The sequence below is a fragment of the Panthera onca genome, chromosome B3 (genome assembly GCF_046562875.1).
Source record: "Panthera onca isolate mPanOnc1 chromosome B3, mPanOnc1 haplotype 2, whole genome shotgun sequence".
In the NCBI taxonomy this organism is placed as follows: Eukaryota; Metazoa; Chordata; class Mammalia; order Carnivora; family Felidae; genus Panthera; species Panthera onca.
In genome coordinates, this window is record NC_138344.1 from 75,033,103 (window position 1) to 75,060,067 (window position 26,965).

Below are 26,965 nucleotides of genomic sequence, written 5' to 3' on the forward strand. Positions count from 1 at the left end.
TCAAATTAAAATTCTCAGCTTTGTGATAAGACACATTACATTGTTAGGAAATCACCGATTGTTACAGAAAACAATATGGAGGTTCCTCAAGAAATTAAAACTCGAACTACCATATGATCTAGCAATTCCACTTCTGGGCATACCTGAAGAAAATGAAAACACTAACTCAAAAAGATATCTTCACCCCAATGTTTTAAATAGTCAAAACTTTCTCCTCTAGGGTTTTGATGGTTTCCTGCCTCACAATTTAGGTCTTTCAGTCATTCTGAGTTTATTTTTGTATATGGCGTAAGAAAGTGATCTAATTTCATTCTTCTGCATGTTGCTGTCCGGTTCTCTCAGCACCATTTGCTAAGGAGACTATCTTTTTTCCATTGGATACTCTTTCTTGCTTTGTCAAAGATTAGTTGGCCATACATTTGTGGGTCCAATTCTGGGGTCTCTATTCTATTCCATTGGTCTATGTGTCTGTTTTTGTGCCAATACCATATTGTCTTGATGATTACAGCTTTGTAGTAGAAGCTAAAGTCTGGGATGTGATGCCTCCCGCTTTGGTTTTCTTTTTCAACATTACTTTGGCTATTTGGGGTCTTTTGTGGTTCCATACAAATTTTAGGATTGTTTGTTCTAGCTTTGAGAAGAATGCTGGTGCAATTTGGATTGGGATTGCATTGAATGTGTAGACTGCTTTGGGCAGTATTGACATTTTCACAACATTTATTCTTCCAATCCATGAGCATGGAATGTTTTTCCATTTCTTTGTGTCTTCTTCAATTTCCTTCATAAAAAGGCAAGGGAATTAAAAGCAAAAGTGAACTATTGGGACCTCATCAAGATAAAAAGCTTCTGCACTGCAAAGGAAACAATCAACAAAACTTAAAGGCAACCAACAGAATGGGAAAAGATATCTGCAAATGACATAGCAGATAAAGGGTTAATATCCAAAATCTACAAAGGACTTACCAAACACAACACCTAAAAAACAAATAATCCAGTGAAGAAATGGGCAGAATAGCCACTTCTCCAAAGAAGACATCCAGATGGCCAGCAGACACATGAAAAGATGCTCAACATCATTCATCACCAGAGAAATAAAAATCAAAGCTACACTGAGATACCACCTCACACCGGTCAGAGTGGCTGAAATGAACAGTTCAGGAAACAGATGCTGGCAAGGATGTGGAGAAATGGGAACCCTCTCGTACTGTTGGTGGGGATGCAAACTCTTGCAGCCGCTCTGGAAAACAGTATGGAGGTTCCTCAAAAAGTTAAAAATTGAACTACCCTGCGACCCAGCAATAGCACTACTAGGAATTTATCCAAAGGATACAGGCGTGATGATTCATAGGGGCACATGTATCCCAATGTTTATAGCAGCACTATCAACAATAGCCAAATTATGGAAAGAGCCTAAATGTCCATCAACTGATCAATGGATAAAGAAGATGTGGTTTATATATACAATGGAATACTTACTACTTGGCAATGAGAAAGAATGAAATCCTGCCATTTGCAGCAATGTGGATAGAACTGGAGGATATTATGCTAAGTGAAATAAGTCAGTCAGAGAAAGACAGATATCATATGTTTTCACTCATATTTAGAACTTGAGAAACTTAACAGAAGACCATGGGGGAAGAGAAGGGGAAAAAAATAGTTACAGAGAGGGAGGGAGACAAACTATAAGACACAGTTAAATACAGAGAACAAACCGAGGGTTGATGTGGGGGGGGGGGGCAAGGGAGAAGGGAAAATGGGTGATGGGCACTGAGAAGGGCACCTGTTGAGAGGAGCACTGGGTATTGTATGTAAGCGATGAATCACAGGAATCTACCCCCAAAACCGAGAGCACACTGTATACACTGTATGTTAGCCAACTTGACAATAAATTATATTTTAAAAAAATAGTCAAAATTATTTACAATAGGGGCGCATGGGTGGTTCAGTCGGTTGAGCATCCGACTTCAGCTCAGGTCATGATCTCACACTTCGTCGGTTCGAGCCCTGCATTGGGCTCTGTACTGGCAGCTCAGAGCCTGGAGCATGCTGTCTCCTTCTCTCTCTGCCCCTGCCCTGCTCACACTCTGTCTCTCTCTTTCTCTCTCAAAAATAAATAAACATTAAAAAAATTTTTTTTGATTATTTACAATTTTTTTGATTAAGTGTTCATCAGTAGATACATTAATAAAGAAAATATACAATGATATACTATTAAGCCACAAAAAGAAAAAAATCTTGCCATTTGTGACAACACGAATGGACCTTGAGGAAATTATGCTAAGTGAAACAAACAGATAAAGACAAACACCATATGATCTCACTTATATGTGAAATCTGAACAAGGAAACAACCAAACAGGGGGCAGCTGGGTGGCTCAGTTGGCTAAGTGTCCAACTCTTGATTTTGGCTCAGGTCATGACCTCACGGTTTGTGAGTTCGAGCCCCACGTTGGGTTCTGTGCTGACAACATAGAGCCTGTTTGGGATTCTCTCTCCCTCTCTCTCTCTGCCCCTCCTCAATTTGCTATCTTTCTCTCAAAATAAATAAAAAGAAACTTTAAAAAATTAAACAAACAAAACCAAACAAACAAAAAACATCAAGCTCATAGATACAGCTCATAGACACATCCATGGGGATGGGGAGAAGCAAAATGAGTGAAGAAGGTCAAAGGGTAGAACTTGCAGTTATAAAATAAGTAGGTCACAGGGTTGTAATGTACAGCATGGTGACTACAGTTAATAATACTGTATTACATATTTGAAAGTTGCTAAAAGGGTTGATCTTAAAAATTCTCATCACAAGAAAAAAAATTTTGTAACTATGTATGGTGATGAATGTCAATTAGACTTACTGTGGTGATCACTGTGTAATAGATAAAAATACCCAATCATTATGTTGTACACCTGAAACTAATATAATGTTAATGTCAATTATTCCTCAATAATTAATAATACACAGAATAGAAAACCACTTTAATAATATATACTATATAACAATTATATAGTATATGACTATATATTATATAAATACATGTGATATGTAACTAATATAAGAAAAAGTGTTTAAAATTCTATTGAAAGACATTAATACAAGTAAGTGGAAAGCTAAAATAAACCATTGAAATGTCACTGATTTGCTAAGCTACTGTTTGATGGAACTTTAAAATCCATGTTTTTTTTTTTTTTAATTTTTGGCATATGGAGAACAGTCTCTAAATGGCAATAATGATCTCATTCATTCATTCTTCTGTTGATTCTCAAATAGTAATTAAACAGTACTCCCAAAGTAATGGTAAAAGATACTACGAGCTTGAGAATGTGTCACAAAAAGATATTTTACACAACAAAAGTTTTTATACATACAGAACATTTACACATAAGAAGTTTCTGGAATAGTAGACATTAGGATTTAACAACTCATGGAAGAATGGCAAAGTTTTTAAATCCCCAAAGAGCCATTCAAACACTTTCCATCATACTTCTCGACCTTTCCACCAAGACTTTCTTCAAATGTACTCTGGCCACAGGGTTTGCTTCAAGGTTTTTTGGTTGGTTGGTTGGTTGGTTTTTAGTAAGTATTACTCCAGTCAGCCCACTAGCCAGCCAGTATGTATTATGCATTAAAGCCAGAGCTGGGCATGGAAAGTTCTGAGACTAAAAACTTTCACAGCAAGTTACTGGCTTCATCAGCAGCATACGACAGATGGACTGGATGATAGCTAAGATCATTTCTACTTAACTTATTTTGTTTTGATTTTGAATAACTTCACACAACTATAAAATTTTACAACATATCAAGTGAAGGCAGGCAGCAATGAAAAAATAAAATTTCAAAGTCGTTCTATAAGTGGAGAATTCTTGATCCCTGGGTTTTAGTATTTGAAGTTCTGAAAACTTCAACATACATCTTCAGATCTTATTTGATTTCCTAGAGATGTTTTTCTCTTACTCTCACTTGCAGACCACCTGAGTTCTTTGCTTTTCCATTTCCTACTTGTCTCTCAAAGTAAAAGTGAGAGAAGAATCATACAGATTACACTAAACTATATAATAAATAATCAAAACATACTTCTTTCCCAGACCTAAGTCCCCAGACCTAAGTCAGGTTCCACAGTATTGTGTAGCATATTTAAACGCAGAGAAAAGCTCTCCTCCCTTAGTGAAGCAGAGACCCAACATGTCCACTCCCACCAACTGAGGAAGAGAGTATGGTCACATTGTGCTTGTTCCTTCAGAACTCACTCCCACTTGGCTCTGACCCTCAGCTAAGCAGTGTACATTTTCAGTGGAAAATGTTCCTAGACTCCAAAGCACCCATATGTAGCTTCTTCAGGCAAAATGATATCACACACACACACACACACACACACACACAAATCCTTTCCATTTAGAACCAAAGTAAACTACCAGAAATTTGTACGTGTCATGGTTCTAAACCACGTAGTAGTGACTGCTACTGTATGAACTACAAATCATGCAATGCCGTAATTTATCTTTTCTAGAAAGAGCGGCACTCTCCAAAGACAAAGGCTATTCTAACAGGCTATTGTTCCCAATCTCCACAGCAGCCTAACTTCAGCTGGGTAGTAATTCTGAAAGGAACAAAACACAACTGCTCTCAGCAGTGGCTCACTGAGATTTGGCAAAGCTGGGAAGAGGCTTTCAGAGTTTCTGAGATATTCTAAAATAGCTTCATATCCTTTTGGGAATCATCTATGTAATTGATTCCACCTCCAAATGTATTCCTGGAATTGTGAGTTCTCATCACAGAGATTTTTATCCAAGGCAATTGTCACAAAGAGTTGTTAAGTCATGGCTCACTTCGTGATGGATACTCTCACTTAGACTTTTAAGAGATTTATGGAATACTCCAAAATTGCCTGCTATTAGATACAGAGGAAGAACAAAAATAATCTGGACCTCATTTTCACTTTGATAAAACTTTTTTTCTGGTAAACTTATTCAGGCAATTAAAATCAATTCCAATTTCTATTTCCCAGGCCTTTATATTCTTTGCCCTTAAGAAAAAGAAGGGAATTAAGTGAACAAAACCTGAATTTTAAATTAGAATTCAAATTGCCTGGGGCGACTTCATACCTAAGTAAATAAATAGGTGAGACATAAACTAATAAATAGTTCACATATACATAAAAGATGTTTTTATAAAGCATTGACCTACCTTTAACCCAGCCTTTCAGTTAGGACTGCATTTTATGGAAAACTCCACACATAAAGCACCTTCCTCCTAGTCCTTCAGAGCTCTTATGAAGAGCAGAACTTTCTCAACAGGAAGCCAAGGCACACAGAGGCGGGGTCATTTTCCTCAGTGACACCAGAACCCCAGATTCCTGGCATTCCCCAGCCATAAGTTCAAGGCTCACATCATTATACACTGCATGCTTTCCACACAAAGTCGGTCTGTTTAGTGAATTTAACATGAAACTTTTTTTTTTTTTTTTTTGCGGTTTGGTCAGTGACACAAAAGAAGATAAAATTCGACAAGACCAACTGTAGTGCCATCCTCATGAAAGACTACCCTTCTACTCCATACTGACTTCCATGTATTCTAAAACATGAGCTGGCTTGCTAGAAAAGCCCAGGCATCTGACTTTCCAAATACATAAATCTAAATGCAACAAGTCACCTGAAGCACATATTTAAATCATTTCACTGTGACACACTTAATGTTGAGAAAAAGAACAAGGCTCCAGTGAAAAATAAATTTGCTCATAAACGCAGACTTATTTAGTATTTAATATCTACTCTGACAAAGATATCTATCTTTTACTAAGAGCTCTGAAACCCTTGACATATTCTTTGCCTCACTCCCACACTGAACCACAAAGTAATTATGAAGCACCTGAATGGTGATGTGGGCTCTGATCCAAGCTTCCTATATGATGACACTTTTCCAGATGGCACCTGAGGTTGTCAGGTGTTTCTTACATTTGTAAATACTCAAGTCCATTACGTAAGGCTGCTAATTTCAGAAAGCCAAGCCCATTTGGTTTGAAAGCACACGTCTTTTTCTTCTGGTGGAAATTCTTCCATGTGCCTGGGAAGTGAGTTATAATGTTCAGTACTGAAGAGAAGCTACAGTTATTGGCAATGGTGAACAAAGGACAAGTTACCAAGTTCAGCTCAACAGAGTGAAACAAAATAAAGATCCCCCTGAGGACCAAGAACCATGAAATCCAGTGGTTTCAAGTAACCATCTTTTAGATATATGTATACTATTCAGTGAGGGGAAAATGAGAATCCCAGGCGTAAGGCACTATTATTCAGCTTTGAAAACTGCAAGATACTTTCTTGCAGGATTTGGTTCAATTAACTGCAAGATGAAAAAGTATTTCTGAGCTACATGGTCAAGCAGTCATTTGGATCTTGGGTTCAGAAATAAGTGGGAAACGCATGAACTACTGAATTCCACATGCCAAGCAGGCTTTTCTCCGGATGGCTGAAATCTTCAAAAGTTAACACTCTAATGTGTTACTGCTGCATCTTGAATTTCCCTACTGTGACCAGAAAAACAACTATTCAATGCATTGTTTCTCATTATACCATGGAGCTATAGCAACCACTCATCCTGTCTCAACATCTGTTTTTCCCTTTTGGAGGGCCATTCCACTTGAGAAAAAGAACAGCTAATTTTACTTGGTGGCCCCTAAAATGTACACGTCTAGCATAGCATGCAGTGTTTACAGCTTCTAAGCATTAATTAATCATAAATTTTTGGACAGCAGTGATTCTATTTTATGGACGGAAATACTGCATAAACATCTACATTCAAATTCTGGTTTTGCTACTTGGGGCAGATCACTCACACATAAAAATAAAGCTGAAAAAAAAAGGAAGCTAATTTATAAGGGCACCAGTGAGTCTGTGAACATGGTAAGAAATGTAAAGAGGATCCTAGAACAATAGTTAAGTTTTCTGATCCTAGGACCCCTTTATATTTTAAGAAATTATTGAAGACTCCAAAGAGCTTATCTTAGAAAATTCTAGAAAACACAAAAATATGCACACACATTTCCATAGTCAACCAGTGGTCTCTAGAAAACTCCAGTATACACATGTGAGAAAATGAGAGTAAAAGAGGTTAAATAATATCTTAGTCCTATTATGAAAATTGTTTTGGCTTCACGGACCCCTTTATAGGGTCTCAGGAACCCCCAGGCAGCCTCAGATCACACTTTGAGAATCACTAGCCTAGAATACCTTAACATGTAAAAAGCAGGAAAGCTGTCAAAGCAGGTGAATCACATAAAAAAATTCAGGAGCCAACATAGAGGGGCTCCCACTAGTCAAAAGTGAGACGATTTTAGTATCAGTAAGAACTGGAATGGATTGAAACACTAATATTTTTGAACTCATGAATTATTTTCATGTTTTAAATTAAGTTTATTTATTTTGAGGGGGGGGGAGGGGAGAAAGCATGAGCGGGGGAGGGGCAGAGAGAGAGAGGGAGAGAGAAAATCCCAAGCAGGCTCCATGCCATCAGCATGGAGCCAGACTAGGGCTCAACCCCACGAGCCATGAGGTCATGACCTCAGCTGAAACCAAGAGTCAGATGCTCAACTGACTGAGCCACCCTGGCGCTCCTGAATTCATGAATTCTCAATGAATCACACACTTCTCTTTCCTCTTCCCATCTCTGTGTCTCTGTCTCTCTCAATGGTTACCTTTGGAGAATACTACTCATTAGTTCGCTAATGGAGCCAACTGTACCTCAGGATAACCAAACAGCTGATTAGCAGGAGTTTCTCATTATAGAAGTATCCTAGGTGGCAAATGAAGAAATGATTGAAATAAGACTTTGAAACCCATAATGAATTGATGGATTTAGGTGGAAACGATCACCCTTGACTGTGAACATATCAACATATCACACACACACAGGGAACTGATGTTAATTTAAGCGCCTCCTGATGGGAGTACATAACACACTTATTATAGTATTATTGACAAGATATGGAAACAGAATTCGATTCAGCCTCCAGGTGCACCTACCAGTTCGCAAGAAATACAGTATCTAGAGGAATATGTTAAAGAGGGACTTTTAACATTTAACTCCATAGGATGTAATTGGCAAAATCCAGACTACGGGAAACTTTGCAGAGTAAATGCTCTGGTTTGGCAAAAAATAAATTGGAAGGAAAGACAGTGGAAGGTGAGCCTATAGAGTAAAAGGAACTGAAGAGGCATGTCAACCAACAGAATGCATGGACCTTATTTGGATCCTTATACAAACTGAAAAGAAAAATAAGGAAAACAGATGAATGAACACTGACTAGATATTCCATATTCAATTATATCAGAGAAGTTCTTCAAGTATGATGATAGTATTGAAAGAAAAAAAAAAACAGTCCTTACTTTCAGAGATGTGTACAGAAATACTTACAAATGAAATAATAAAATGTCAGGGATCTGTTTCATAACAATCCAGGATCTGGAATTAGAGGTTGGGGTCTAGGCAAAGCAAGACCACAGACTGATCACTGTTGACACTGTAAGAAAGGCACATGGGGTCCATTATAATATTCTCTCTACTTCTGTGTAGGTTTTAAATGTTCCATACCAAAAAAATAAAAGTAGCCGCAGAAATGTCATCTTGTCTTCTCCAGCAATTCCGTGATATGCCCAACGGCAGGACTTGGGTGCTCTGTTTTCAAGCACCCAGAAGTCCAGAGCACTGGCTACATATCCAGGGAGGTGCCAGCCAAAGATCTGTAAGATGACCTGGGACACGGTAGGGGTAGCCAGTTGTCTCTTGAACCAGTGACATCTTTCTGACAGAGCAGGAACCAAAACTGTATTTTCAGTATGATCATAACCCAAAGGGTTATTTTGATAACTTTTATTAAGAGTTGGCCATACTTCAACTACTGATATTTTACAGAATTACTATTACTACAGTGCCTTGTTCTATCGAACTTCCAATATTTATCAGTTAGCTCTGTAATTTATCTTACACAGGTAAATACCAGGGAAGTTTATATTCCGTTCCTAATAAATATAAATAAAAACTTTACACAGAAAAAGGTGTAAGAACTCTTCAAGAAAAGAAACTATATGAAAACAGTGACTTTTTTTTTGTTTTTTGGGTTTTTTTCCCCCCTGGGTATAGGGACTATGGGAGTTTGCTTTTCTTTGCTCCTATTTCTTGGAATTGTCCAAAGTTTCTGTAGTTACTATATTATTTTAAATGTGGGAGGAAAACTAAGAAACTTTATTTTTTACATCACTCATAAATCAAAGCTCTGAGATAGCTATTTATAAATAATAGTATTTTATTTGTTATATTTCTATGACCCTTTCTGTGGCTGGGATAAAGGAAGAATATTATAATAATGAAGAAAATATTGAAAGCAGTTGAGGAATTTTCAAATCAAATTATGAAAGCAATATAAGAATACCATTTTTATGGGGCGCCTGAGTGGCTCAGTGGTAAGCGTCCAACTTCAGCTCAGCTCATGATCTTACAGTTCGTGGGTTCAAGCCCTACATTGGGCTTTGTGTTGACAGCTCAGAGTCTGGAGCCTGCTTCAGATTCTGTGTCTTCCTCTCTCTCTCTCTGTCCCAACCCAGCTCATGCTCTGTTTCTCTCTCTCTCAAAAATAAACAAACATAAAAAAAAAGAATACCCTTTTTATATTTGGGAAAGGGGAGATATTCTTTTTAATTTTTTTAAATCTTTGTTTATTTTTGAGAGAGAGACAGGGTGTGAACAGGGGCAAGGGTGGGGGGGGGGGGGTGGGCAGAGAGGGCCGGAGGGAAGAGAGAGGGAGTCACAGAATCTGAAGCAGGCTCCAGGCTCCAAGCTGTCAGCACAGAGCCCAATGCAGGGCTTGAAGTCACAAACTGTGACATCATGACCTGAGCCGAAGTTGGACACTTAACCGACTGAGCCACCCAGGTACCCCAAGGGGGAGATATTCTTAATTTTTTCCTCTACAAAATAAAGGAAAACTGTTATTATTATTTTTTTTAAATCACAAGTGGATAACCCAGCTCAAGGAGATCTCCTTAAGTTTCTTCTAAAACCTCAAGGGCAGGAGGGTGGAGGCAAACAGGGACGTCTGGGATCCTATGAGGGGTTTTGTCCTGATGCTCTGCCTATCACCCTGACCCTGTTCCCTTCCGCCAGCTCAGAAAGAAAAAGGAAAGTTCAGTTTAATGCCAGGATTCTACACCTGTTAACACCATGTTAGCCAAAGAAAGACGTGTCCCACAAACAAAAATGGATTTTTTTTTTTTTAGAGAAGAAGTTCCACTCAGACAAAGAGTCTTCAAGAAATAGGCAACAATTCAGCACCCTCTGCTAGCTTCAGCTATTTCACATGGAAAGTAAGTGGAATAATACGTGTACCAGTGACTGTTAAAAATTGAACATGAGGGGCGCCTGGGTGGCTCAGTTGGTTGAGCTACTGACTTCGGCCCAGGTCATGATCTCACAGTTTGTGAGTTCGAGCCCCGTGTCAGGCTCTGTGCTGACAGCTCAGAGCCTGGAGCCTGCTTCAGGTTCCGTGTCTCCCCCTCTCTCTGCCCCTCCCCCACTCATGCTCTGTCTCTGTCTCAGAAATAAACATTAAAAAAAATTAAAAAAAAATTGAACATGAAAAAGGAAAAATGCCGGAAATTTGGCATGGATAGTGGTTATGTTTTCCACATGGGTCTAATTAATCTTGATTTAGACTACATGCTGCCTTTTGTTTTTTAACCTTGCTATTAAATAAACAACAGGAAAAAGAAGCTGAACTGCCACCTCTCCTGTGCTTTATATGTAATTGTGGGAGGCTTGTACTCAAAGTGAGGGAAAGTCAAAATGATCCAGTGTAGGGCAATGCAACCTTGTAGCTAAGAGTGTGAGCTTCGGACAGCATTGCCAAGGTTAAAAATCACTGATCTGCCATTTATTAGCTGTGTGACCTTGGACAAGCTGTTGAGCTTCTCTGTGCATGAGAAGTTTCTCACTTGCAAAATAAAGATGAGAGTGGAGAGTCACAGAGTTGTTGTAATAACTAAGATGAAAAATGGAAAATGGTTTGCATGGTACCTGTATCACATACATGCTCCACAAATGCTACCAACTATTGTTATTAGTACCTAATATACTTTCGTTCTGCTCTTCCCCCTTGTTTCACCAAGAAAAAAAGATGTCACAAACTTCTAATGCTTTAGCCTCATCAGTGAATACTGTGATCTGTACGAAATCTCTTCTATCTTCTCCAGAACAGAAATTAACTTTATCTCTAGGGAAAAACAAAAAACAAAAAAAACAAAGATGGAATTAGATTACTAACCTTTAGTTTGTGCCAATCATGAATGGTAGCGAAGTTCTAACTCCTAGAAACTGGAAAGAATCTGTATCTGAGGTCCTAGGCAATCCTCAAAATTAAGGAGAGTGACTTCCTGATCCTTCCAAAATTTGTGCAGGGATCTAGTTTCCAATGACACCAAATCTCTTATGGCTCTTTTGGGGAAAAAGACATTGAGACAATCCGTGCCAGTAGTAAAGACTGGGAGAAATTCACATCATTCTAGAGAAAGGAACACAAGTCTTAAGAATACTTGTGCATCAGGGGCTCCTAGGTGGCTCAGTTGGTTAAGTGTCTAACATCTGCTCAGGTCATGATCTCACGGTTCGTGAGTTCGAGCCCCACGTCAGGCTATGTAGGGGCAGTTCAGAGCCTGGAGCCTGCTTTGGATTCTGTGTCTCCCTCCCTCCCTCTCTCTCTTTCTCTCTGCTCCTTCCCCTCTTGTGCTCGGTCTCAAAAATAAATAAACTTAAAAAAAAAAAAAAAAGAATACTTGCATGCCAAACACAATTTTTACTCTAAAGAAAACGCTAAGCATGTTTGTACTAATCCCTGATAGCACAACTCTTGGGTTGTGAACTTACTTTACTAACAGGGCATGAAAAGGACAGCTGAAATCATAAAACAAACCTAGGAAGGCACAAAGCTTAATAGAAAAAATTAATATATTCTCAGGTCTGAGGAGCAGGAAAGGAGAGGTGGAATGGGATTCACACTTGCTTCAGGCTCTAAGTACATGGGAATTGGTATGAGAGGTAAAAACAAAGTTATAAGCCTTACAATGAAGGAAAGAGTTTGGCGGATCAGGGAGATAAAGGAAATTTGAGGTGGATGCTGTCCAGATGTACAGCGTATAATGCTGAGTAAGCAGTAAAACATTTATTAGGAGTACAAACACTCCCGTAATGGCATAATCAATGGTGTAGTCAATTAGATGTTGGGTATAAACTAGTATCTCTGGCTTTGCATAGTTGCACCTGGGCTGAAATGCATGTAATGAGACAAATCTTTTACTCACCAGAATTCCTGGAAAATAACCAGTATTTATTTGGCTAGATGTTAGGTCCCTAGTGAGGGGTCCCTGTCCCACCGCTGCCCCAATGTGGGTAGAACTTTGATGTTTGAGTGAGAAAGAACACAAAGTAGGGCGAGAACCAGTAAAGCTGGTGAAAGATGTGGTGTGTCAAACGAACTGTGGGTCTTCAAGTCCTCAGTAAAGCCCCCCTTCATGGGACGAGATGGGCCGTGGAAGCCTGGGTGGAGAGGAGTGCTGTGTTGGGAATGCACGTGAGTGACACAGACAGCTCTTTAAGGACTCTGAAGTTTAGAGGCAGAGGGAGACAATGAGAAAGGAAGGCACAGGAACATGTGGAATTACCAGAAGGCTTTAGGTTGAGCCAAGTTTAACTAAAAAGTCTCCAAAGGGTAGGGAAAACCAGTTTATTCTTAGCTACCAAGATAAAAAGTTGATGGTATAAGAAAAGAATGCAAAGGTATTCAAAGATTGGGATTCCATGAGAATCTAAATATCATGGTCATTTGACTAAGGGTGGCCCTGGGCCGTAATGCATCCCAACGACTCACCGACTCACCAGGTTCTATGGGGGACACCAGAGAACAGGAAGACTTCCTGGTTGTTTCTCCCAGGGCTGAGATCAGCTCAGTAGGGGCAGGTAGCACAGTGGTTGAGATCTCCAAATGGGAAGCTGAAGTGCCTGGCTTTGAACCTCAGCTTGCCACCTACAGTTCTAATTCAGTGCTTGTTCGGTCTGCTCAGTCATCCCTCTCTGAATTTGCCCTCCGTCCAAATGCTTTTGGTTGTGGGTCACTAAACAGCCTTCTCCCCGAGGAAGGCAATACAGGACTTCCCTGTGATGGACAGCACAATTATACACTGTGCCCATCTCAGGAATCTCAGAAAACCCATTGTTAACCCAATCTTTGTATGTATGCTCTTGTGTTCTATCGTCAGGGTGCTGTATTACCTCTTTATTTTCCCATCCTTCCTGCAGTGTACACAAATGGGACTCCCAGAAATTCTCGATACTTCTCAGACCTCGGCCACTGCCAGTGGCTTCTCACTGGCAGGCAGCTCAGCCTTACACAGCTACTTAGTGAGTGCCTACCCCAGGCCCAGGCAGCAATGCACTGGAACCACAGACTTCCCACAAGACCCAGGGGCCTCTCTGAGCCCAGACTCTTCTCTCTCTTTGCCAGATGCGTTCTCAAAGCAGTGACCTTTAATATTAAGGGTGGCTATAATTATCCCTAGCACCTCCCACCCCAAACCCTCCTGATTTTTCAAAGTAGTGACCCAGAATTTAATTTAAAAAGGACCAGATACAGAAGCCAAATATCAGAGAGGAGAAATGAGATAAAATATCAGGGGGCCAAACCTCTTTATTTTATGCTTTTCTGTGACATTAATACCCAGCATTAGGACACCCTCTGGACACTGTCCCTTTCTTCCTATCTTTCCACACTCCTCCCTCAAGAGTGACTTTTTGGAGTCACACACCTTCGTGTGGGGGGAAATCCCAGTTCCAGAGCCCAGAGAGCTGCACCCTGGTCCCAATCTGCCAACATAAACAGTGTGGCTTAGGGACAGTCACCAAATGTCTCTAAGCCTCGGCTTCCCTCTATATAATGTTTTGGATGCTGAGCCCTATTTCCTGCCAGCTGTAATGCTCTAGGAGTCTAAGGTCCCCGTTTTATTCTTTGGCTGGTCTAAGTGTAGGGAACAACCATGATAATGAAAATGCTGAAGTTCAATTCATGCAGAAGGTAAGTTCTTAATTTATAAACTTCTTCAGTGTGAGATCTTTCTGACCAGCTGCTTAGGCCCCATAAGAATAGCTACCATTACTGGCCTACTACACCGTTCTTAGCAGTTTGCAAATTCAACAGAGACTTCCTAAAGAATCTTAAGGAGGCCAAGGGCTCATTGGCTACAATTTAACCCAGCCCTCTTCTGCTCTGTCAAGCTTGAGAAGCAATGCTTGGTGAACTTACAGGTCTTCTCCCATTTTACATGCTTTGTGATACCTCCCAAAGACGTACGCAAAAGCACAGGAGAAATTTATAAGCTACAAGAAGGCTCATCTGTAGAATGAACTACGGCTTTCAAAAAAAAATGCTAAGAACAAAGCAGGTGGTTTAGTTATTTTGAGAGCAAGAAAAAATGATCAAGGCAGGGCCAAAACTATTGCTTGGGTAAAATAGTATAAAACAGCAGATGTCAAGGACATGCCATGCTTATCAGCAACTCTGTGTTCTCTTTACTGGAGAAAAATGAAGCCATCCTTAAAGGCCCAGATGAGAGAACCCAAGTCTGAACTCTTGAATGCTCCAGGGATTAAAGGAACTTGCACACTATAAGCCTTGTGTTGGGTAAAGTGATTCTTGCCTTGGGAACTGTTTGAGGGGAAAAAAGAATCCAAGGTCTCTTACAACCTTAACAATCTATAAACCCATCATAGAGCTAACTTACCAAATTATAAAACCAAAGGAGGCAGAGCCAGGAAAGACCTAGCATCATGCTGGACTTTGTTTTGGTCTCATTGGGCAGGGAAAAATGGATGAGATGTAGAGAAAGGGGAAGAGAGGCATTGGGATGGGGCAGAGGAGGGGTGGATAAACAGGTCCTTGGGGAAGAACACAGAGAGACCCGCAGAGAGCAGAGTGAGTGGCTGGTTGGCATCAGAGCCCTCTAGGCTGCAAAACATTTCATTCTGTGACTGATATTCTGAGCACGGAGGGACTTCTTCCACTATCTTTCCTCACCATCCTCAGCCTGAAAACACGGACACTAGCCCCGTGCTTTGTCGTTTACCTAATGTTTTCAGAATCCATAATGAATAGATGCTGTATCTGAAAGCCTGCATGCTTGAATTCTTTTTTTTTTTTTTTTAAGAGATTATAGACTTGTGCATCTTGATTACTTGATGAAGATTTTTATCACAACCTTCGGGATGTTTTGAGATGATCTGATTTAGCATCTTATTATAAAACCCAAGTGCTGTTTTTGTCTTTCTTTCTTTCTTTCTTTCTTTCTTTCTTTCTTTCTTTCTGTTGGTGAGCCTTTCAAACTCTTTTTCCCTCTTAAGTCTGAGGAATGGTGGCTCTGATGCCTTACCATTCAGAGAAGTATTTTTTGGGCTCTCAGATTACTGCTTATAAACTACAGACTGGTGGGCTTGCTCAGCTCTAGTTACTGCCAAAGCACGACACACATTACCAACGACAACAGATGTCTCCAACATAGCTCCCTACTTACCCTCCCTTCAAAGCTCATCACAGTGGGAGCCACAGGGGACTCAGCTGAACGTGGCCTACTCCTGAAGATTTTGATTGCACCATAAGTCACCTTCAGAAGCAACATGACCATGTAAGGCAAAGGAGACCAAATCATTCCAGCAACTAAAGAAGCTAGGAACTCAAGAGCTTTAAACGGTTTATGTTTTCTGTAGAAACACAAAGTGTTAAAAGACACATTTTTCCTGATAAAGTATCACTCGCAGGACATACTACCTAAAGAGAGGTGGGCCCCAAATCATTTAGATATACTCTCCTAGCTGAATTCCCACCGAAACCAAAGGTTTTCATTAAGTAACAGCAAACCCAATTACCTCATCTGAACCTCAGCCGAAAGTCTGTCTCCCTTAATCCGGCAGTCAGCGTGGGTGACCTGAATATCCAAACCCATGGACACCCTAGTCGCTATTCGCTCGACTGCCTCACCTCCAACGACCCTTTCCTCCACTCCACAGGAGCCAGCCACAGCCCAGTCAAACACCTCGCCCTTTGACTAAAATAGCCTCGGCTACAGTTCTCTCATTAAAATCCCCTTCACAGGGATCAACCATCAGGGTCTCCTCAGAAGTTCTGTTTCACCGGCCTTCTTACTCAGCTGCCTTTCCAAATGCCATCGTTCCCATAACACACTCTCCCTAACATCCTCGCCATATGCTCAAAACCGACCTTGCTCACCCTTCCGCCAAACCCCAGCCTCAGAGGACACTCAGTGTAGTTGTGTCTGTGCCCACAACTGAGTGCCTGGGCATGGGAGAAAGGGCACATGGGCAGATGTGTCAGGTGGAGATGTCACTCTGCACAAACACCAACTGCAAATGAGTTGTCTGCAATGCTGGGCGACCCTACCGCCTTTTTCTCGCAGACCCACTCTCTCCTTGTCCTCAACTATTATTTCACTTTCAAACTGCAACCCCTTCTAACACTCCCCTCCACCCTTTTCTCAGATGACCTTGCCTCCTAACAGAGAAATGGAACCCATCACTCAGCAACTTCCTGATACGAGACCAACCTTCATCTCTCCCAGCCTTCAGCTTCTGCCCTCCTGTTGCATCCCGTTCCCTCCTGTCACCCAAGGTCAACCACTCCACTTGGGCTGTAGATCCCACCCTGTCCTACCTTCTCAGGTGCACACGCTCTGTTACCGTCGTTCTCTCCTGTTTATTCAGTCAACTACACCCTTTCAACCAAAGCCTTCCCATCAACACTTCAGCATCTTCCGTTGTACTTTTAAAGCACTCCACCTCAACCGCTTGTGTCTCTAGACGAATGCCTTATTTCTTTACTTCCTTCACAGGAAAAATAAAAACTCTCCTCCTTGACTACATCCCTTTTTCACATGCCATTCATTTTTCAAAAACCATTCCCATCTGGCTTGTCTCCAACTCTCCCTGCAAAAGCTCCAGTCTAGGCCAATAATGACCTCTGTTGCCTAATTCAAATGAGAATTTTTCATTCATCTTATCTGACATCTTGACGGTGTTTGGCAATGTTCATTACTCTCTCCTTGAAATGTTCCTTACCTTGGCCTTCACAACGAATGCTGTCATTCCCTTCTCTTCACAAGCTTGTTCCCCTTTACCTGTTCTTTAGGGTTCAAGCTCCCCAAAGCTTGAACCTAGGCCCCCTTTTCTTTTCACCCTACATTAGTGATCAAAAGCCCAACTATCAATGAGGGTAAGCAAGTAATACAATGAAGTGAAGCAAAGTGGACTTTCACTTCCTTCTCAACTCATTGCAGAGCAAGCTGGATAACTGGCAACAGACCCTGGGCATCAGGGTAAGATGATAGCAGGGAGAGGTACAGACTATAATAAAACGTCTACCAGAACGACAATTAGCCAGAAGTACTGAGTTCTACATGAAAACTCATGATTTTTAAATCTTGGCAACTGAATCAGTTAAGATTTATTTCTGGTGCAAATAAAAGAAATCCTGGTTACACCAAAAGAAGAATTTATTAACTAACTCTTTTAACTGAAAAGCCTAAAGGTGCAGCTGACACTGGCCTAGTTTCTCTATCTGTATTCCAGATCTTCTCTGTTGTTCCTATTCTCAGATATGCTCTACCCTATGGTAGCAAAGCAGTTGTTAGACCTCCACACCAAATTCTGCCAGGTTTAAGCAGAAAGCAAGACAAATTCTCCTCCTGGAGCTCCTCCACAGTTTCCAAGTTCTCTCTAATTGGGCCAACTTGGATTACAAGGCCATTCTTGGACCAACCATATGGCTGAACTACTCTGGGAGTGACTGGCCAGCCCTGGGTCACACACTTCATTGGGAGTCAGGGGTGGAACTTAATCTAAGGCACAAGGTCTGCGATTGAAGGATATGAAATTTCTTAAAAGGAAATTAGGGTGCTGCTATCAAAAGAGAAAATATATGCTAGGCAGCCAAAAAACCATAAACATGCGACAGCAACTTGTTCAAATATTTTAAAAACACTGCACAGGCCAAATAAAGCAGGTTTGCTGGCTGAAGGTGGCTTGTCAACCTCCAGTTCCAATCCTCCTTTCTCCATTTGTTTCCTAGGTGATCTCATCCAAGATCGAGCCGGCATTTACCATCTCTATACCAAAAATGCCACATTTTTATCTCTGACTCATAAATTCAACTGCCTACTCACCATCTTCACTTGGATATCTCAAACTCATTTCTAATGCAATTTGTCCAAAATGAAACTGATGACCCTCCACCCCTCTCCCACCCAAAGCTGATGTTCTTATTGCAGGGGGTGGTGGGTAAGGGGAGACAAGACCAACGTGACTGGGGTATTGTTCAAAAAGGGGAAAAAAAATCAGGAAGTCAAATGTAAGACTCCATTAAAATTCATTTTACTTCAAATATTCAAGAAAGGCATTTGATATCTTAATTCATCTAAATTCGCAATTTCCATTTTCTGCCTCTTCCCAATTTAAAGACACACAGAAATACAGTTTCACACCAAAGGGAGAAAGGTCGTCAAGGGTTGTCCAAAGGTACTTTTGCTTGCTTGCCTGTTAGCACGGCTGTAATGTTCTAGCAAACATATTATCTGATTTGATCCTGACAGCCCAGGAGGTTGGTAAGGCATGTTTCCATATTTCATCAAATAGGCAATCACTGATTTTAAGATGCAACATTATTTTATGCACCACTATATTAGAAAAACACCACAAATTAAGCCATAACCTATCATGCACAGTAAAACACATCTTGTTTTCAAAAATATTAAAATGTAAAATAAGCAAAAATGTATGTCTTACAATCTTTGAGAAACACTATCATAAGCCTTACTTTTCAGATAAGGAACCAGAGGCTCTGAGACTTGCTCCAAATTATAATTAGTAAGTTGAAGAATGGACTTGCACCCGGGGAGCGGCAGGGGGAACAGTTTTCTATCCCCTCCCCCTCCTCAGTCTTGTCCCTAGGTCTGAATGATCTATAGAGTTTCTTCTGAGGCCCCAAAAGTTCTTCTGATACAAAGCTGGTAAAGGAAAATCAGAACTGAGTCAACTCAGTAAGTGCTTTTACATTGACACAGGATTCCAAGACTGAGGATAATTTAGAACTTCTCTCTAGCTCTTAGACTGCCTGGGAAATACTGCTAACATAAATGGCAGTATATGCCAGGTGTATAAGAAAAAGATTACATTATTAATTTCCCCACTAATTCTGTAGGACTGGCACAGAAACTCACGGTTGACTATAAATTTTAAGCGTAATTCCCAAGACGATTTTCACTTGTGAAGTGATATTACTGGAAACCTAGTCAAGCTAAAACTCTCGCTCTTTATAAAGAAATATGTCTATTTAGTGATCTGGTTACTTTGTTTCAAAAAACACCCATTTGGAAAGGTGCCAGGTTATACTTGATTACCGCATAAACAATTGCAAAGCAAATGTGTAAGCCTAAGAGTTCTCATCAGTCTGTGCAAGAATTTTGATTGGAATACCCAACATTCACTAAAGAAAAGAAAACTGTTGCAAAAGCCAAGGAATTTGGTGTGTGAGATCTAAATAAGATAGAATAGGCTGAATTGACGACCAAGTTTATTAAAATGCTATTGTTTTTACATTGTGTATTCCCCACAGCACCTAGAACAGTGCCTTAAACACAAACTGCCTAATAAGTACACATGATGATATGTACAGTAAGAAATAGGGTAGTCCCTCTGTTTTTGTAAATGTTCCTTCTTCCTAGGTCTGTTCAGGATCTGGAGGAGAAACAGCCCAGCAAATTCTTGGTGGTGCCTATTGTGAGTCTATCTTTGTGCCAAAGGCACATCAAATTTAATGCTGCAAGTCCTCAAGGAGCTGACAGTCTATTGAGGACAAACATAAGAGATATGCAGGTAGCAGATTATTTTTACCGATGCTCGTAACTGAGCAATATACTAAAAGGTTTTAATATCATCCAAGCTGCACTAGATGTAGAATTAGGAGAGCTGGTGCTGTTAGTTGCTAGATATGACCTTGAACAAGTCAGTTCTCCGAATCTGCTTCCTTAGTTATTACCTACCCATCCCTCAGGGCTACTACAAAATAAATTAAGGCAGGGGAAAATCTTTTGCAAACCCTAAAGCACTATATAAAGCATTATTAGGGCTACTAGTAAAATGTCCTATTGCCTAAAATATTGCAGTGATTTCTTTTTTGAGGTCGCTTAAAATGCAGGCAGAAGCCTCTTTCAAAAGTGCAAACCCAATCATTCATCCCCAGGTTTAAAGACTTCTCATTGCCAAAGGATAAATTCTCAACTGTTTGGCTTGGTACATAAGGCTCTTCAAAAACTGGCTCCTTTGTAGCCCCATCTCTGGTTTTATCTTTCAAAGACCACAACAAGCCTACAATTGCTGTCTGAGCACATCCTCTTCCACACTGCTTTGCCTTTGCAATTTTGGTGGAGTTCCTGGATGTGATTATCATACCACATCCAGGAGTCCACAGACTGCTATTAAAGTACTTTCCACATTATCATGAAGCTCTGACCTTCTCCAGGGCAGGGGTGGGAGGTGGCATATGTGTGCAATGCTTTTTCCTTCCCCATACCTCTTGCAAAGCTCAACCCATACCTCTTACTGCAGCTCAGTAAATAGTCCTTGTAACAGCAAGGGAGATCCTCATTTGCATACCCCCCAAAAATGGTGCCAAGGAGAGAATCTCAAAAGATGGTTGTCAACAGAAAATAGGCTTAGAGGCCCTAATAAAAATACTACAGGTCCACAGCTCTGATCCAAATGCCCTAAGACCAGATGTGTTTTGGAATTCAAAAATTTTGACACTTTAGGAAGATAAAATGTACCTTACGCTCTCAGTACTCTATAGGCAAACACAGTAATACTCCTGCAGGGAAACTTACACATAACCACAGCTAAATGAGATAATGAATGAGCTAAATGAGATAAATGAATACACAGACTCATTCGTTCAAGTCAGATCTCACCACAAAATGGGTGATGAGAGCTTTCAGAGCCTTGTGGATTTTGGAATTAGAGAGAAGGGATAATGGATCCATGCCACCTGATTTGTATACATAGCTCTTTCATATCCATTTTCTTCTTTACTCAGAAATCCATTATGGCAGGACTGACCTATATTCAGGCAACAAATAAAAGACCCTACACCCAAACATCAGCAGACTGGCTATGAAATACTCTGAGAAGAAGGGATTCAGAGGCACACCCCAATGGTCATCATCACTGACAAATGTAGCGGTTTCTTAATAACACAACAACAGCAAAAACAAAAATTGGTAAATCCAGCACTGCAGGACCAGGTAGGAAAAGCAGTAGTACACAGGGCAGGAAATGAATGCATGAATGATTCTGTAAACAAATTAATATTGTTAGGCACTTTGATCACTGATTTCTAAATGGCTCTCCAACTGGAGGGACAGAAATGCACATATACAAACAATGGCGTTCATAAGCCAAAATCGAGCTGTCCCAGGTTGGTCCCAGACCAACCTGACTTGCTTCCATCTGGAAACAGAAACAGCAATGCATGCCACCTGCTCTCCAGGACGGCAGAAAGGAACAGAATAACACTTTTTGCAAATAAATATATGGGGAGAAATACCTGTATTTTTTTAAACAACCAGAAAGACTCTTCATGTAATGCCACATGTGAGAAACTTCCTTGAGAAGCAAATGCTGGCAGGAATAAAACTTTCCCTAAGAAATGGGGGAAATGCCTTCTTTTCTAAAAAGAAGTACTACATAACAAGGAAGAGGAAGGAGAACACGTAATCCCGTTTCCAATGACTGCTAGCACCTGGAGACCCATTTGTATTTACCCGTGAATCTAAAAGTGTTCATTTCTGGGAGAAGTGCCTCAGCATTTCTAACAGGCACCTCTTCCTCCCATTACACACCAGAGGCCAATAATAACAGCAGTGGCCATGACTTACCCTACTGAGCCTTCACTGCATACAAGGCAGGGCAATGAGTACTTAAAGTTTTCGTTGATCCTCATGTTAATAATAGATCCTACTTTATGGGGTTATCAACCCGTTCTACAAGTAAGAAACTAGATCCTTCAGGAAAGATCCCAGAGCTTTTAAGAAGAAAAGTCAAATGACTATGATGTCATCTCTTGCCAATTACTTGGTTTCTACTCTGATAAAAGTGGCACAGCTCATTCTCACACCTCACACTTCCATCCCCTACTAGACACCATTTCAGTAAGCATGTGGCAGAAACAACTCTCTTGTCCACACCTAAACCCTTTCCCATGTGTCTCAGCTAAAAATGCATTCCCTCTCTCTCCCCCTTTCCCTCCCTCCCTCTGTCGATCTCCCCCTTCTGAGAAGTTCTCCTTGAATGTGCCCCACTCACCCATCCATCCATCCATCCACCTATCCAACCCCTTTAGGGCACCTGTCATATACCAGGCAATGAAGACACAGAATGTGTACGTCGCAGTCCTATCCCCATGCAAGCAAATAATCATACCTGAGCATAAGTTATATATGGCACAGGAGCAGCACAGATCATTTCTGGCTCAGGTGCAAGTTCAGTGGTCACAGAAGGCTTCAAGGAGGTGGTAACTCTTCACTGGGTCTGAAGAATGATTGCAAAGATACAAGACAGACAAGGAAGAGAAGGGCATTTTAAGGCCAAAAGAGTGGAAATGAATGATACTACCAGGGTGTTTCATGTCCTTCAGAACAGCAGCAATGAAAACAGAGAGATAAGCTGGGGAGGGATGCAGCTGGTCACAGAGAAGCAAAGGTCAACAAGTCCCGGCCCCCAAAGTTTAGTCTTCTGTGCCTGTTTGCAGAACCTAAGGCAGCACCTTGCCCTCCAGGAAGGGGGAAAGGGAGGACATGGGGCAACTGAATGAGCAAAGGAAGCCAAGGTCCTCATCAATTCACCAGGTGGCTTGGCCACCTCTTCCCAACACCCCTCTTGGCATCCTTAGTTTTACCATACTCCTGTGGATTCTAAAAACTAGTCTCTTGCCCTTTTTGAGGCCAATATCTGCCAATTAATCTTGACTCTAAGACCTTGAGTTAAAGACAAGACACTCTCCATCCTGAGGGGCAGCTCTGAGGGCAGCACAGGAAAAAAACAAATGCTTGCTGAGCTGTGCAGGGGAACAGGAGAACTGATTTTAAACAGACAGCTTTTAAAGGGAAATAGCTAGATCATAGGTCACCAGTTACACAGAGCTTCAATATCCACCCAAACACCAGGGCACGATAAAAACTGACAGAGCTGTTGGATTTTTATCATCTCCTCCTGGGCCTTGAAAGCAGTAATCCCTATGCTTTCTGAAATTGCTATAGCTTGTCTGACTTATTTGATTCACGGACTCCTATCATCTCTTCAAAAGAAAGAACAAAATCCTGTTGCTATAAAACCTGTTCTTTATTTTTAATTAAAGTGGACTTAAATGAACTGTTATGAGAATTTCCTGACACCTTATATGATAATTAGACACATCCTGATTTCCTGCACAAGCTAGGCATAAAACAAACCACAAATCCAAAAATTCACCCCTCATAAAGACCAAGATGATAGAGAAAGGACGGTGTGTTTCCACACAAATGCAATTTCCTCCAAGTGGAAATCTGGGCAGACCAGACATAAAGTATTAGTACAATTCAAATTTATTTATTCATATATACAAACAATATTACCAATTCGATAAATATTATTTCTAGAGCTACACGTTTTTATATTAATTTTAGAACAAAACAAAATCATTGCTTGGTTCTTCCCTTGTACTGGACCCATTAAAGTTTTAGTTACCACAAGGAAACAACCTCTAAGAAACTGACCTTAAAGTGAAAGTTAGATTTCAAAATGAAGAATCTTAAAAATATTTTAAAGTCCTAGGGGCACGTGGGTGGCTCAGTTGGCTGAGCGTCCGACTTCGGCTCAGGTCATGATCTCACAGCTTGTGAATTCGAGTCTCGTGTCGAGCTCTGTGCTGACAGCTTGGAGCCTGGAGCCTGCTTCAGATTCTGTGTCTCCCTCACTCTCTCACCCTAACCCACTCGCATTCTGTCTCTGTCTCTCTCAAAAATAAACAAACATTAAAAAAAATTAAAAAAAAAATTTTAAAGTCCTAGAGAATCACAATGAGCTGAGGAATCCAAAGATTGGAATTAAGAGTCCTGGGTTTACTATTGATTCACAGAACGGTACAGCCTCAGTTTCCTCATCTTTAAAATGGAGCACACTGAGAGATGAGAGTGTGGAAGAGGGTTAAAAAAAGGGTTAATTAGACATCTAAACCCTTTTCCTGAGTAAAAAAACTCAATGAATTTTGATATACAAAGAGTAGATCCTTTTTAGAAAGAGAAGAATTGCATTTCAACAAAAAGATCAAAGCTTTAGAACCAAACAAAATAAAAATTGAAGACAATAAAAGTGCTTCAATCATTTGAGCACAAAAGTAAACTTCCATTTTTGTGCAAATGTCAGCTTATAAAATAAAAATGACTAAGTGGTACAAAATATTTTTGAAAGATGCCTATACGGATCTCCCAATTTTTTGTTTAGTTTTGTATGTCCCAATGCACAGGACAAAGACAATTTGGCACGTGCTATGATTTCCCATCCTATCTAGTTATTTTTAATTTTTTTAATGTTCATTTATTTTTGAGAGAGAGACAGAGAGAGACAGAGCATGAGCAGGGGAGGGGCAGAGAGAGAGGGAGACACAGAATCTGAAGCAGGCTCCAGGCTCTGAGCTGCCAGCACAGGGCACGATGCAGGGCTCGAACTCACAAACTGTCAAATCATGACCTGAGCGGAAGGCTGACGCTTAACCGACTGAGCCGCCCAGGCGCCCCATCTAGTTATTTTAAGAGAGTAACGTGTTTATCAACAGCATGTGTAGGACAACAGACCAGCACAGTAGAGTAGAAATACCGTAAGATTACCCTTGGACCCCAAGAAAGAGCCTTAGAAATGCCCTGCTTCCAAATAAAGGACGGGAAGGATGATGGTTATTACGGAGATCCAAGAGAAAGTGGAGAGTGAAAAATACAGAATAAATACAGTAGTAAAGACAGAAGGAAATAAAGTAGCATCCCAGAATGTCTGATATGACAGATAAGAAACACAAAGAGGCTTGAAAATATAAAACCTACAAGACCATTGAGACAAATAAGAGACTATAGGCAAACTATAGGCAAACCAGTTTGAACAGGCTCACCAACACAGTGAAAGCATTCTATTCTATGAGGAGAAAGCACTGTGGGAGGATTGCTCCCAATGACAAGCACCACTCCAGAATTTCCTCTCTCCAGCCTTTGGGAAGGTTGGTGGGGAGAACCACCTTCTTACACATATGTACACTGAGGATCGAGATTAAGAAATCATTTGTGCTTGGGGCACCTGGGTGGCTCAGTCGGTTAAGCATCAGACTCTCGGTTTTGACTCAAGTCATGATCTCACGGTTCATAGGTTGGAGCCCTGGCTCAGGATCTATGCTGACAGTGTGGAGCCTGCTTGGGATTCATATTCTCTCTCTCTCTCTCTATCAAAATAAATAAATAAACTTAAAAAAAAAACAAACACATTTGTCCTCAGCACACTCTCTATCCTGGGGTTGTGACCTGCTTTGAGCATCCTAGAACCTGAAATCTAAAACAATCTCAATAAAAAAGGAACTAGATCTATCCTTCGTTCATTTCTTCCTCAGTCTACAGACCAGTCAACAGTCACATAAACTGAAAAGTCACCCACTGACCCACCACTCTATAGAAGGATTGGGTGAAAAAAGAAACACAGCCATTTACCTGCGCTCAAGCAGCCACCCAAGAGAGACACTTCATCTACCAAGAGTCTATGCTCACCACAGCGGCCAGAGCATTCTAAGCAACAGCACCCACTAGTGGTGAGGAGGAATACCGGGGGAAAGGAAGCACACATCAACAGATTCCTTTAATTAATGTAAAACTCTGCACATTTCACAAAGTTATTATGAATACCCCTCTCAGCCACCCCTAGTCGGTGTTCCTTGAAAACTGAAGCCATATCTCTACATGGCTAAATGACTTTGGAGTTCTACTCCAACTATGGAACTTTTCTCTTGCCCCACACATTCAAAGTGGTACCCTAACTGTAGCTTCTCACCATGCACACATGCCATAGTTCTAAAGAAATCTCTCCTCCTCAAAGAATACAGTAAACAAAAGCTAACTGAGTACATACCAAACAGTAACACTGTGAGGATTCAAAATTAAATTAGAAAAAGATTCTGCTATGGGGGCACCTTGGTAGCTCAGTTGGTTAAGCGTTCCGGCTCTTGGTTTTGGCTCAGGTCATGATCTCACGGTTTGTGAGTTCGGGCCCTGCATCAGGCTCTGTGCTGACAGCTCTGAGCCTGCTTGGAATTCTCTGTCTCCCTCTCTCTCTGCCCCTTCCCTACTCATGCTCTCTCTCTCTCTCTCAAAAATAAACAAATAACTTTAAAAAAGAAAAGAAAAGAAAAGAAAAGAGAAAAGAAAAAGATCCTGCTATCAAATAGTCTAGAGTCTGCTTAAGGAGACATGACAATATCTTTAGAATGGCACTACCATCATGTAACTGTGCAATCTAGAAACCAAGGAATAGTCTCTGAGGCCTCCCTTTTTCTCAGCCAGCACTTCCAACCCATCACCATATCCAAATCATTATCACCTCTATTTCTCCCAACATCCACCCAGTTCTCTCCATCTTTACCCCCCTGGTAAATATCACCTGGTCAGGTGATCACCGTTTCTTCCTAAACTACTACAAAAATTTCTAAACTGGTCTATCCACGTCTCCTTGTGGACCCCTACTGTCCTTGTAACCAACCTCTTTGCAATCAACATGGTATCTTGTCAATCTGATCACTTCAAACCCATGCTCAGAA

The 26,965-nt window shown here is 40.8% G+C and overlaps 1 protein-coding gene across 3 annotated transcripts in view; it reads right to left on the reverse strand.

Annotated features, from left to right (window-relative positions):
* STXBP6 (syntaxin binding protein 6) overlaps nt 1-26,965 on the reverse strand; it is a 243,993-nt gene that overhangs the window by 200,970 nt on the left and 16,058 nt on the right. Inside the window, exon 1 of one of the 3 annotated variants that reach the window (XM_078448368.2) lies at nt 5,179-5,269. The exons of the other annotated variants lie outside the window; for them this stretch is intronic. The gene's annotated coding sequence lies outside the window, so the exon portion shown is untranslated. Of the gene's footprint in view, nt 1-5,178; nt 5,270-26,965 lie in introns of those variants that run through there. 3 annotated transcript variants of the gene reach the window in all.